Below are 12,366 nucleotides of genomic sequence, written 5' to 3' on the forward strand. Positions count from 1 at the left end.
GGGGGCATAACAGGCTATAGGCAGAGGTGTTAAAACGGCTGTACATGAGGGATGTTATACCGGGTCTTAACGGATGAATATTTTATTCAGCCCTTAGCACCTGTCATCTCATCTGTTATTATACATCCATTTTTACGCAGAAAACGGATGTTTAATAACGGATGAATGCTCATAGTGTGAAAGGAGCCTTAGAGTCAGAATACTTAATTATGTGTGAAATCAGACATACTGCTATTCATTTGTTGTATATTTAATGCCTGACTCCTTCAGAATTGCAAACTGTGGTAAACTGCAAATTTTTTATGCAATTGCAATGTTTGGAAAAATGCATGTGGTACCACTAATAAAACCTCATGTATGACCACAGGCTCAGACACAGGAGGCCTGTACCTGAAGGCAGTAGTGGGCATTGAGACCTTAGGATCACAGTCAGATTATCATTTAAGAAGTGCAAGCAATAGTCCAACTAATAACAACAAACAATGTAGATCTAAGCCGATAGAATACGAATGTGTGTCTGGTTTTTTACCAGAGGGAATTTTGTGCCTAAAAGTCTCCATTATAAGAGATGCGTTCATCATTGTTTTTACTACATATGTTATAGAACTTTTTGAGGAAGGCCATAATAGGCAGAAACATCAATACAGCCATTTGATTGGTCCAAAAATTACTTTAATAAAATAATTCAGGAACGTAGCCAGGGGTCGTCACCGGGAGATCAGTCAGAATGATGCCGAATCATGGTCCATATAACATAGCCGAGGTCATATCCGGGGGATCAGTCAGGAGGTGGATGGTACCTCAGGTCTCTGGAGGATCCAGGCAGATGCTGTAAAAAACACAATGTTATTATTATACTAGATATAGAGAGAGGGAGTGAACTGGATTTATATAATGTGAAATATTACTTACCTATAGCAGCAAAGCAGGGCCAGGAACAGCATCAAGAACGGAGTGCCGATAATAACGCTTCGTGGGATATACTGGAAGCGATCGCTTAGATCTTGAATCTGTGAAGCAATTGATCTCCGGATTCCTAAAAAGCACAAAATCATGTTATTAAAACAGGTATTTATCTTATTTCCTACTATACACATAGAGGAGGATACTTACTCACGAGTCCCTGGTCCTTGGCACTGTCTGTGGGCACGTCATCTCCAGAATGAGGGATGATGGTATTTTCCTCAACTGGAGGCAGAGGACGGCTGCTGACAACGCACATCCAACACACAAAGAAAAATAACTGGAAAATCATTTCCAAAATGCACAAAACACACTAAAAAGAACTGAGCAATGCTCTCTCTCCTATCACTTCTCTCACAAAGAGATCTACAGCTCCTGACCACTGATTCCTTGTAAGAAACTCGGTGATGTCATAATAGTCACTATGTCAGCTGAGACATCACCAAGGGGCAGTGTAACATATTCCCCTTTTCTCCATACAAGGCTTTATTAGTACAATACACATATATATATACACACACACACACACACACACATTTGTATTTTTATCTCCATGGAACTTTTTTCTGTAGGATGGTTTATATTTTTTGTGTAAACATATAGGGGGAGATTTATCAAAACCAGTCCAGAGGAGAAGTTGCTGAGTTGCCCATAGCAACCAATCAGAGCGTTTCTTTCATTTTTAAAAAGGCCTCTGATTGGTTGCTATGGGCAACTCAGTAACTTTTCCTCTGGACAGGTTTTGATAAATTTCCCCCATAGAGAATACAATAGCACTTTGTAAACGCTAAGACATATGTGAATATTGGATATATGAATTATTTTGAACTGTGTTACTGCTCTATATACTATAGTAATAGACTTGAAGTCCACAGCACATATTCTCATCCAATAATTCATGTCCCCAATCTACAAATATGTCATATATGCACTTGCAGTGTGCTGCCGATCAGATTACGTATATGATGGGAACCTACACTAAATAGAGTCACCCCACTTGGGTGTAGGCTACAAAATATTCTCATGGAGGATCCAGCTTTACTCTGCTATTATTAATATGAGCCCTGGACAGATGGGTGGAGTTCACAACCAAGATGGCTGCAGCCACTCGTTTACAAGTCCAATACAATAAAACCTCATTGACTATAGTGAAATCACAGTGAAAATCTGCAAAACAATAAGATTTGGGTCCAGGGATTACTGAGGATCTGACCATGTTTATTCTCCAGTTGCTTACAATTTGCACTTTATGTTCTCACAGCACTTATAGCAGGAAGGATAACATTGTCTTGTACTTAAATGGGTACTCCGTTTCTAGACATCTTATCTCCTATCTCCTATATAAAGGATAGGGGATAAGATGTCTGATTGTGGGGGTCCCGCCGCTGGGGACCCTCGCGATCTCGGTTGCAGCACCCTAGACATTCGGTGCACAGAGCGAACTTCGCTCCGTGTCGGATGACTGGTGATGCGGGGTGGAGGATCGTGACGTCACGGTCAAGCCCCAGCTTGTGATGTCACATCCACGCCCCCTAAATGCAAGTCTATGGGAGATGCCCCTTCCCATAGATTTGCATTGAGGGGGCATAGCCGTGACGTCACGAACGGGGCATGACTGTGACCTCATGAGCCTCCAGCCCCCCCACAAACAAATCATATTAAAAAAAATATGTGTGTGTGTGTGTGTGTGTGAAACATGTTAACATAGGTAGGATAATTTTCCATGACCAATAATACCAATATACAAGGAGGAAATATCTTCCACCACACATAATACAATTATACAGACACCATACACAGACCAAAAGAATACAAAGGCCAAAAAATACCGGCGCAGGTAGTCTAGTAGATAGCTATCTAGTCAGGTAGGTAGCTATGTGGCCAGGTAAGAAGTTATATAGGTAGGTAGCCAGCGCATAGTCAGTAAGTAGCTATGTAGCCAGTCAGTTAGGTGGGTAGCTAGGTAGGTAGCTCTGTAGCTAGGTATGTAGCTATGTAGCCAGGTAATCAGGTGGTTAGCTTATTGTAGCCAGATAGTCAGGTGGCTAGCTATGTAGCCTGATAGGCAGCTATGTAGCAAGTAGTCAGGTTGGTAGCTATGTAGCCAGCTAGTCAAGCTGTTACCTGTCACGATTCGGCTGATTGGAGGTGGATCATCTGTGCCAGAGAGGGATTGGCGTGGACCGTGTCAGTGGACCGGTTCTAAGTTGCTACTGGTTTTCATCAGAGCCCGATGGTCTTGCAGCGGCGGTAGCAACCAGGTCGTATCCACCGGCAACGGCTCAACCTCTCTGACTGCTGAGATAGGCGGTGGTACAAGGGATAAGGCAAGAGCAAGGTCGGACGTAGCAGAAGGTCGGGGCAGGCGGCAAGGTTCATAGTCTATAGAAATAGCAGGAGGTCAGGAACACAGTATGGGTAAACACAGTAATAGCTTTCTCAAGGCACTAAGGCAACAAGATCCGGCAAGGAAGTGCAGGGGAAGTGAGGTGATATAGCCAGGGAGCAGGTGGAAACTAATTAGGGTGATTGGGCCAGGCACCATCATTGGTGCACTGGCCCTTTAAATCTCAGAGAGCTGGCGCACGCGCCCTAGAGAGCGGAGCCGCGCGCGCCAGAGCATGACAGCCGGGGACCGGGACAGGTGAGTGACTTGGGATGCGATTCGCGAACGGGCGCGTCCCGCTATGCGAATCGCATCCCCGCCGGCAATGTCAGTGCAGCGCTCCCGGTCAGCGGTCTGACCGGGGCGCTGCAGGGAGAGAAACGCCGCGAGCACTTCGGGGAGGAGCAGGGACCCGGAGCGCTCGGCGTAACAGTACCCCCCCCCCTTAGGTCTCCCCCTCTTTTTGTCGAGATGTCGCTCCACATGGGACGAGGACATTGGGAGCGATTGTAGAGTCTCCTTCTGGGGGACAGTCCTTCCCTAATAAAAGTTTGAATTACCCCCCTTTTCCAATAAAAAAAAAACACAGTGTAAATAAAAATAAACATATATGGTATCACCGCGTGCGGAAATGTCCAAATTATAAAAATATATCATTAATTAAACCGCTCGGTCAATGGCGTACGCGCAAAAAAATTCCAAAGTCCGAAATAGTGCATTTTTGGTCACTTTTTATATCATTTAAAATAAGTCCTATCAATGCAAAAATGGTACCGTTAAAAACTTCAGATCACGGCGCAAAAAATGAGCCCTCATACCGCCCCATACACGGAAAAATTTAAAAGTTATAGGGGTCAGAAGATGACAATTTTAAACGTATTAATTTTCCTGCATGTAGTTATGATTTTTACAGAAGTCTGACAAAATCAAACCTATATAAGTAGGGTATCATTTTAATTGTATGGACCTACAGAATAAAGATAAGGTGTCATTTTTACCGAAAAATGTACTACGTAGAAACGGAAGCCCCCAAAAGTTACAAACGGCGTTTTTTTTTCAATTTTGTTGCACAATGATTTTTTTTCCATTTCACCGTAGATTTTTGGGCAAAATGACTGACATCATTACAAAGTAGAATTGGTGGCGCAAAAAATAAGCCATCATATGGATTTTTAGGTGCAAAATTGAAAGAGTTATGATTTTTTTTAAAGGCAAGGAGCAAAAGACGAAAATGCAAAAACGGAAAAAACCCTGGTCCTTAAGGGGTGAAATGCGGATCGCAGCAGATCATTTTGGAGATCTGCTGTGATCCGCATTACATCAGTGCCCCCCCAATTTTACCCGTTCCCGCAGAATGATATATATAAATGTCATGATGTGCAGGTAGTTCGCGCATCATGACATTTATAAATGTCATGCAGTTAACCCGGCGATGCGCGGCATCGCACGGGTTAACTGGCAGAAGTCCCGCTGTTATTAGCGAGGGACAACTTCTTCAAGCCCCCCCAGGACCATCTGTGGATGATCCTGGTCAGCGATCATTGTGGTTGGTCCCTGTGGACCAATCACAGTGATCGCTGACTGTGGGGGGTTAAAGTTCAGATCCCCCGCTCTTCCCGCCCCTAGAAGTCAGGCAGGGCGGGGGAAGAGGATCCCGGGAGCTGCGGGGGGCCGCGGCACATACCTGCTGTGGGACAGGAGGGTACAGCAAGGACCGGGGACCGTCTAGAAGGCAGCTGCGGCAGGTAAGTGGAAACAGCAGTGAAGATCGCCATAAAGTGATATTAACTGCTGCTTCTAGGAGTTTCAAAACTACAACTCCCAGCATGCCCAGACAGCCCAGACAGCCTTTCACTGTGCAGTGGTCTCCAATCTGTGCTCTTCCAGATTTTGCAAAACTACAACTCTCAGCATGCCCAGACAGTCCAGGCATGCTGGGAGCTGTAGTTCTGCAACATCTGACCCTTCAGATGTTGCCGAACTACAACTTCCAGCATGTCTGGGCAGTCTGGGTATGCTTGAAGTTGAAGTTTTGCAACAGCTGGAGGCACACAGGTTGGGAAACACTGAGTTTTCCAACCAGTGTGCCTCCAGTGGTTGCAAAACTACAACTCCCAGCATGCTCAGACAGCCGAAGGGCATGCTGGGAGTTGTAGTTTTGCAACAACTGGAGGAGAACAGTTGGGAGACCGTTAAGTAGTGGTGTCCAAACAGTAGCCCCCCAGATGTTGCAAAACTTCAACTCCAAGCATGCCCAGACTGCCCAGGCATGCTGTGAGTTGTAGTTTGGCAACATCTGAAGGGCCAGGTGTTACAGAACTACAACTCCCAGTATGTATGGACTGCCTGGGCATGCCGGCAGTTGTAGTTTTGCAACAACTGGAGTCACACTGGTTGGGAAACATTGTCTGTTTCCTAACTCAGTGTTTCCCTACCTGTGTGCCTCCAGCTGTTGCAAAACTATAACTCCCAGCATGCACTGACAAACCGTACATGCTGGGAGTTGTAGTTTGGCAACAGCTGGAGGCACACGGGTTGGGAAACACTGAGTTAAGTAACAAACTCTCAGTGTTTTGCAACCTGTGTGCCTCCAGCTGTTGCTTACGTGAATGCGGAAGACTACGTCAGATTCAGTGGACTGCGACGATGACCAGCGTTTTTTATTTTTTTTATTTCAATAAAATGGTTAAAGAGGGCTGTGGGGGAGTGATTTTTTTTTTTAAATAAAATGTTTTTTCAATGTGTCCGTGTTTTTTATAATTACATTTTCAGGGTTAATAGTGGAAGCTGTCTTATAGACAGAATCCATTACTAAGAAAGGGCTTAGCGTTAGCCCCAAAAACAGCTAACGCTAACCCCCAATTATTACCCCGCTACCCACCACCCTAGGGTACCAACAGGCCGGTACCAACAGGCCCGGTGCATCAAAAAAGGCGTTCCTCGGCCTAGGCTGTAACAGGCTGGCGTCATTTAGGCTGGGGAGGGCCAGTAACAATGGTCCTCGCCCACCCTGGTAACATCAGGCTGTTGCTGCTTGGTTGGTATCTGGCTGATATTAAAAATAGGGGGAACCCTAAGCGTTTTTTTTTTTTTAATAAATAAAAAAAAGTGTGTGGTTCCCTCATTTTTTCAGTATCAGCCAGATACCAACCAAGCAGCAATAGCCTGACGTTACCAGAGTGGGCGAGGACCATTGTTACTGGCCCTCCCCAGCCTAAATAACGCCAGCCTGTTACCGCCTAGGCGTGCCATTTTTGATGCTCGGGGCCTGTTGGTAGCGGCTCTTCCTGGAAACCCTGTGGCGGTGGGTACCAGGGTAATAATTGGGGGTTAGCATTAGCTGTTTTGGGGGCTAACGCTAAGCCCTAGCTTAGTAATGGATTCTGTCTACAAGATGCCTTCCACTACTAAGCCTGAAAATTTTATTATGAAAAACACAACACAATGAAAAAAAAATTTTATTTAAAAAAACTCCCCCATAGCCCTCGTTAACCCTTTTATTGACATAAAAAAAATTTAAATGCTGTTCTTCATCGCAAGCCACAAATTCTGACATAATCCTCCGCATTCACGTATCTAAATTTAAAAGAAAAAACTAAAATTTTGTAAATTTTTTTCTTTCCACACACCAGCAAAAATGCAATAAAAAAAAACACAAGAAAAACTGACTAAACTGACTAAACTGACCGTTTTTCTGGCGTTTTTTATGATGCATTCCTGGCCTCAAAGCAATAGAACAAAATCCCTACGTCCACTTTTCCTGTGAGGTAGAGAAGGAGTGTACGGTAGAGCGAGGGGGGGGAGTTTCTATATTTGCACAAGATTTATCAAAAGAGTGCAACAGCCTTAGTAAATTCTGAGCAAGAGTGTACAATAGACAAGCAGTGTAAAGGGGTAGAACTCTGTCTACAATAGACACATATTGATGAATTCCCCCCTATATCCTTATATGAAGGACATACCTGAGCCCGCACACCAACGCCTAGGTTCCTCAAGTGGCCCAGGACCTAACACTAACCTACCTGTGCCGTATGGGCAATACCAGGGGCCAGTGGGCAATTACAGCAGCATTAGGGCAGACTCACAGCCTGCTCCCAGGTTACCTCCAGTGTGGCTGGGCACATATACAATGGGAGGAGGGAGGCAGACTATAAGCCCCACCCAAGTTGGCTGATATGTTGCCGGCCTCACAGGTGGACCTTAATGCTGCCTAGAAAGTGATCAAGGTGCATTAAATGGGGTTTATACACCTCCAAGTATAAGATTTAGCAACTGACCAGAAGGGCAGGATCTGCTCCCCCAGCATAAATGCACAACTGCATTTGAGGTTAAGCACCTCCTGCCTTTCCAGACCACGTTTTTGTTGTTGCAGAGTTACTTCTGCTAATATTTTGCTGCTGCATTTTATCATTGACAGGGTAAGTTCACATTGGACGTAGTTCTAAAAATCCAAAGCTAAATCTGCAAACATGCCACTATTGCAGATTTTCCTGTGACCCATTAAAGTCTATGGCAGCATATGTGCAGGATATACAATAGTATTAATATACGCTTAGGCACCAATTACACACAAGAAGCCGGTGCTAGGACCGCTCGAAAATGCACCCTCTCCATAGACAGCAATGCATTTCTAAGCAGATTTCACAGAAAGAATCGACATGTGAAATCTTTCTGAGGAGTCCAGATTCTGAATTTTCACAGCAGAAATCCCGCTATGCGAAGGATGCAGCAGAATCCCATTGAAAAATGCAAAATTTAAAGACTTGTTCAATGTTCAGAATCCGTAAAGCAGCATTTCCGCTGCGGAAAAATTTGCTGAACTCTGCCATGTTGACATAGCCTTAAAGGGGTACTCTGCCCTTAGACATCTTATCCCCTATCCAAAGGATAGGGGATAAGATGTCTGATCGCGGGGGTCCCACCCTTGGGGACCGCCACAATCTCCCGGATACACTCTGCATTCATTTAGAGCGTCTGGTGCAGCACCTGAGGCTCGTGAATTCACAGCTGTGCCCTGCTCATGATGTAACGGCCACGCCCCTTCAATACAAGTCTATGGGAGGAGGTGGAATGGCTGTCATGCCCCCTCCCATAGACTTGCATTGAGGGGGCATGGCTGTGATGTCAAGAGTGGGGCGTGACCGTGACGTCACGAGCCTCTTCCCCACATCTCAGTTTGCTCCGTGCACCAGATGTCTGGGGCTCCGCAGTGGCGGGACCCCCACAATCAGACATCTTATCCCCTATGCTTTGGATAGGGGATAAGAATTCTAGGGCTGGAGTACCCCTTTAAGGCTAATGTGATGTCCCAGTACAGTACATGGTCCTGTACTACCCTTAGGCCCTGTCAGGTTGAGTCCCTCAGTGACTTGGGGGCTCCCCTGCATGGTCTCCCCCTGTTGTTCCATAATGTTGTTATATCTCTTTAATGCCTAGCCAGTATCCTTATGTATATATAGAACAGAGGACCTGTGGGAGGTCTCAAGGACGTGTGAGATTGTCACATGTTATGTTGTCACATGATTTATTGTCACATGTTCTCCCAGAGAGCACCAGCTTTAACTATGACGAGCAGCTTGACCAATGGGCTTTAGTCTAGCCCACCACTATATAAAGGGGCGGCCACTACAATTCACTCTCTTCCTTTACTGAGAACCAGCAAGTACAGATCTTAGTGCAAGTGATCAGCAACTGGAAGACCCCACAAGCTACAGTCATTCCAGTAAGTCTCAAGTCTATGTCTGCTGTCACTGAATTTAGTCAAGTCCTGCAAATAGTCAAGACAATCTCAAGTCAAGTTGATTGCAAGTATATTGGTCCAGCAAGCTGTGAGGTCCTTCTGGGTCCTGGCCACCTCTCTGGAAAATCTGGCCTTAGCTGTGAAGATAATTCCATCTGTCTTATACTCAGTAAAGCCTCCGTTTCACAATAACTGGTTGTAGACTCTCATTTCACTAGTAGCAACTGGGATAGTGGAGAAACTGGGCATGTGGTCTTCCAGAACCCGAAAACCACACTGGCGTCACGAACAATAGAGGTTAATACCATCCAGCCTTCGGGGTCAATACCATCTGATCCCACGACTCACACCACTACACCCATGGTCCCGCCATACACCCATGGGTCACCACAATCTTGACGTCATGAACACCCCTTAGAAATTTGCTGATGGGCAACAGAACGGGTGGGGTTTAGGGGGCACTTGCTTTGGATACTCCTCTATCTGCCGTCCGCTGTCCACCTATACCCTGACTAATCTGTCAAATAGTAGCAGGTTGTATTGTATATTTTTAGCTAGGGCTGTTATTATGCAGGACTTCATTATTATATAGGTTGGAGTGATCTGGCATGTATGCTTATATATATGGATTATTGCAAGTGCACTGGGTGGGGTCCCCTTGTTTTGGGTTTCCCCTCCTGTTTGTGCAGTGGCTTTTTGGTCTTTTAGATGTTTTTAAATATCTTTTCTTGCTGTAATTTTGTGTACTTAATAAACTTGATTATATTTGCATATATTTTGGGTGTGCGCTGTATTGTGTATCGCTTTTTCTCTTGGGATGTAGTGTAAGTATATGGGTACGCATGTCAGCACCCCGATATTAGATGTGTTCTGATACAGCTGAGCCTGTTTGCCTTGTTGTGTGTAGAACACTAGGGGTTAACAACATTTTGCCTCCGGGGTTAATACCATCTAATCCAACCACTCACACCGCTACACCCGTAGTCCCGCCATACACCCGTGGGTCACCACAATCTTGGCGTCACAAACACTAGGGGTTAACAACATCTTGCCTCTGGGGTTAATACGATCTGATCCCACTACTCACACCGCTACACCTGTTGTCCCGCCAGGTCCGCCATCAGGGGGGTACAACCCATACACCTGTATGGGGCCCGGAGCTTCAGGGAGCCCAGCCGGCCCTGGACCTTTTTTATTTTTTCGGCTTGTCAGTGAGTGACTGTGACTGTCACTCACTGACCGCTGGGGGCCCGCCAGACTGTGACCGGGCCTTATAATCCGGGGGGCCCGCAAGACCATGGCCCTCTCTTTCTAGGGGTGCAGGCCCCTTAAGAGTCACGGCAGGGCCGGACAGGCCAGGGGCTGATGGGAGTCGACGTGCCCCATGCAGGCACGCATGTCTACTCCAGTCACCTGACCTGTCCCTGCATGATCTCCAGTCCAGACGATCCTCCCCGTGCACAGGAGCAGCAGAAGCCTCCGCTGCACCGATCCCCGGCAGCCAGCAGGGTAGGTTAACTTGCAGGGGCAGGGGTGTTTGCAATGGTTATGAGAGGAGCGCGGGGAGAGGTGCTTGGGGTGTTATGGGGGTGCAGGGGGGAGGGGGGTGATGAGAGGTGCAGGGGGGTGATGAGAGGTGCAGGGGGGGTGATGAGAGGTGCAGTGCAGTGCAGGGGGGTGATGAGAGGTGCAGGGGGGTGATAGGAGCAGGGGGGGTGATGAAAGGTGCAGGGGGTGATAGGAGCAGGGGGGGTGATGAGAGGTGCAGGGGGGGTGATGAGAGGTGCAGAGGGGTGATGAGAGGTGCAGGGGGGTGATGAGAGGTGCAGGGGGTGATTAGAGGTGCAAGGGGGGGTAATGAGAGGTGCAGGGGGGACATGAGAGGTGCAGTGCAGGGTGGGTGATGAGAGGTGCAGGGGGGTGATGAAAGGTGCAGGGGGGGTGATGAGAGGTGCAGTGCAGGGGGGGTGATGAGATGTGCAGGGGGGGATGAAAGGTGCAGGGGAGTGATGAGAGGTGCAGGGGAGTGATGAGAGGTGCAGGGGGGTGATAGGTGCAGGGGGTGATGAGAGGTGCAAGGGGAGTTATGGGGGTGATGAGAGGTGCAGGGGGGTTATGGGGGTGATGAAATGTGCAGGGGGGTTATGGGGGTGATGAGGAGAGGTGCGGGGGGTTATAGTAATGATGAGGAGAGGTTTGGTGGGGGTGATGAGGAGTGATGAGGACACAGAGGATAAGAGGGGGTGTATATGTATATATGATGTATATGCATGTATGGCAGTTTGATATTCAGGATACAGTGTATGGCAGTATTATATTTGGTGAATACAGTGTATAGCAGTATTATATTTAGTGGGTATAGTGTATAGCAGTATTATATTCAGGGTACAGTGTATGGCAGTCTTCTATTCAGGGTACAGTGTGTGGCAGGATTATATTTAGTGGATACAGTGTACAGCAGTATTATATTCAGGGTGTAGTGTATAGCAGTATTATATTCAGGTTACAGCGTGTGGCAGTATTATATTTAGTGGGTATAGTGTATAGCAGTATTATATGCAGTATTATATTCAGGTTACAGTGTATGGCAGTATTATATTCAGGGTACAGTGTATGGGAGTATTATATTCAGGGTACAGTGTGTGGTAATATTATATTCAGGGTACAGTGTATGACAGCATTATATTCAGGTTACAGTGTGTGGCAGGATTATATTCAGGGTACAGTGTGTGGCAGGATTATATTCAGGGTACAGTGTGTGGTAGTATTATATTCAGGGTACAGTGTATGGCAGCATTATATTCAGGTTACAGTGTGTGGCAGGATTATATTCAGGGTACAGTGTGGGGCAGTATTTTATTTAGGGTACACTTGGCAAGGTTATAATGATTACTGTCTTCATGCAGAGGATGAGGTTCTGCTGACAAAGTGAGGAGCCAATGATGTCTGGATGTCAGACTCTGCAGAGAAGATGGAGCTGGAGGAAGACCTGGTCTCTGGACCAGATGAAGAAGAAAAGATAACAGAGAAGATATCACTCAAGTCAGGAGACGTCACTCAGGTCACTGATATCATTGTGTGTTCTCCTGACTGTCCCATCAGAGCTGTAGTCACTTGTAAGTTCTGCAGTGATGATGGGTAGAACTGTGTCCAATCTGTGTCTCTCCAGCTGTTACAAAACTACAACTCCCATAATGCCTGAGGCTCTCCAGACATGCTGGGAGTTTTAGCTTTCCAACAGCTGGAGAACCACTTCAACTGAGGTGATCGGTGGGGG

Source organism: Hyla sarda, chromosome 6 (genome assembly GCF_029499605.1).
Source record: "Hyla sarda isolate aHylSar1 chromosome 6, aHylSar1.hap1, whole genome shotgun sequence".
Lineage (NCBI taxonomy): Eukaryota > Metazoa > Chordata > Amphibia > Anura > Hylidae > Hyla > Hyla sarda.